The sequence below is a fragment of the Schistocerca cancellata genome, unplaced genomic scaffold (assembly GCF_023864275.1).
Source record: "Schistocerca cancellata isolate TAMUIC-IGC-003103 unplaced genomic scaffold, iqSchCanc2.1 HiC_scaffold_1071, whole genome shotgun sequence".
Classification (NCBI taxonomy): Eukaryota; Metazoa; Arthropoda; class Insecta; order Orthoptera; family Acrididae; genus Schistocerca; species Schistocerca cancellata.
This window is the reverse complement of record NW_026047070.1, coordinates 35,001-37,500: the sequence shown is the minus strand read 5'-3', so window position 1 is coordinate 37,500 and position 2,500 is coordinate 35,001.

The window sequence follows — 2,500 nt, the reverse complement described above, 5'->3', positions numbered from 1 at the left end:
ACTCAATTTGCACCGCAATGTAACTCAATTTGCACCGCAATGTAACTCAATTTGCACCGCAATGTAACTCAATTTGCACCGCAATGTAACGCAATTTGCACCGCAATGTAACGCAATTTGCACCGCAATGTAACGCAATTTGCACCGCAATGTAACGCAATTTGCACCGCAATGTAACGCAATTTGTACCGCAATCTACCCCCATGTTGTGCCTTAACCTAACCCACGTTGTGCCTTAACCTAACCCACGTTGTGCCTTAACCTAACCCACGTTGTGGCTTAACCTAACCCACGTTGTGGCTTAACCTAACCCACGTTGTGGCTTAACCTAACCCACGTTGTGGCTTAACCTAACCCACGTTGTGGCTTAACCTAACCCACGTTGTGGCTTAACCTAACCCACGTTGTGGCTTAACCTAACCCACGTTGTGGCTTAACCTAACCCACGTTGTGGCTTAACCTAACCCACGTTGTGGCTTAACCTAACCCACGTTGTGGCTTAACCTAACCCACGTTGTGGCTTAACCTAACCCACGTTGTGGCTTAACCTAACCCACGTTGTGGCTTAACCTAACCCACGTTGTGGCTTAACCTAACCCACGTTGTGGCTTAACCTAACCCACGTTGTGGCTTAACCTAACCCACGTTGTGCCTTAACCTAACCCACGTTGTGCCTTAACCTAACCCACGTTGTGCCTTAACCTAACCCACGTTGTGCCTTAACCTAACCCACGTTGTGCCTTAACCTAACCCACGTTGTGGCTTAACCTAACCCACGTTGTGGCTTAACCTAACCCACGTTGTGGCTTAACCTAACCCACGTTGTGGCTTAACCTAACCCACGTTGTGGCTTAACCTAACCCACGTTGTGGCTTAACCTAACCCACGTTGTGGCTTAACCTAACCCACGTTGTGCCTTAACCTAACCCACGTTGTGCCTTAACCTAACCCACGTTGTGCCTTAACCTAACCCACGTTGTGCCTTAACCTAACCCACGTTGTGCCTTAACCTAACCCACGTTGTGCCTTAACCTAACCCACGTTGTGCCTTAACCTAACCCACGTTGTGCCTTAACCTAACCCACGTTGTGCCTTAACCTAACCCACGTTGTGCCTTACCCTGCTCTGTAATTGGCATATGACACGTTACATTAATGTATTGTTGTCCAACCGCAACCGGCTCAGAATGTTGTGTACACAGCTATGTGTCATCTCCCCATAACAGCTGCATTGCAGTGTGGTACGCCATAGAGACGTGTGGGAGTAATGGACGCAGTGGATGGCGATCAGCATGAGCCGTCTGTTCATGTAGTGGCGCGTGTATGCAGACGTAGTAGTCTCTTCTCACACAATGTGATAGCACGGTGCCCCGCGTTCCACATCTGCGACATGCTACAGAGGCCGGTTGACAGTTGGTCGCGCAATGGAGATCGCATATGTACGGGGGCACCTTCCACGTGCCCTCTAGTCGGGCACATTTTGTTGCGTGGATGTGAGCGAATGTAGTGTGTCTTGACACCTGACAGGCAGGCATGCAATAATAGTTGACTTTGCAAACGGGGATGGACGTGTACGTTTACTGGTGACGTTACGCAAATGAACAACTGGTAACCCGTTGTGGTGCGGTTGATCTTGCTGGAGGTACATCTGTGAGGGCAACGATCGGTACAGCTACGAAGCGGTCCCCACCATACCAACGAACGTGAATGTGAATCTGGGTGTGAAGCGATACGCGGCTGTGGGTGGGTGGGACTGTCCCCGGCCGGTGAGGGGGGGCCGCCCGGCGTGCTGGCCGCGCGGTGCGTGGGCGCACGCGCTACAGCCGGCTGGTGGGGGCGCCCAGTGGCAGGCGCGCCGGCCGACGGACGCGGCAGGCGGCGCAGCTGCGCGCCGGGGCACCCTGCGCGCGGCGCCGTGCAGCCAAAGTGGGTCCTCGCGGACCCGGTGCGAAGCGCGGTGGACATCTGCAGTGTGCTGGTCCGATTGAGGACTGTGTGCGTTGAGGATGCGCCGCCGCCCGGCACTCGGCGCCGCGACGCCGTCTGCTGCTCGGTCGCCCCAGCGGTTCTCGCTGGTGGTTTGTATCGCAGTTGTGCGGACGTGTTGGCACGTGCGCTGTGCTGGGAGAGTTCGCTTCGGCACCCACGTGGGGCCTTTGCCCTTCTGTGGCGCTGGCGTTGGAGCTGCCGGTCACCGTAGGTGGCGCGTGTTGTCTCCCGCCGGCAATGCCACGACAGCACGCTCCCGGGCCTCTGTCGGCAGCGGCAAGCTCAGTTGGGAGCACGGGTGGTCGCACCTAAAGCGTCTACTCGCCTAACTCCGGGCGATTGCGCCTCTCTCGAACCCGACCAAGTACTTAGGACGGCGCTGCGCGCCGCCGGGACCTGAGAGGGTTTCGAGGTGTATTGTGCAGGGGAGCCCAGCCTCCTCCTGTTTGCAGAATAATTGAGCGGACGCTTGCGTGTTCGCGCGGGCCCCCGGGACACACTCCCGGGCGGCC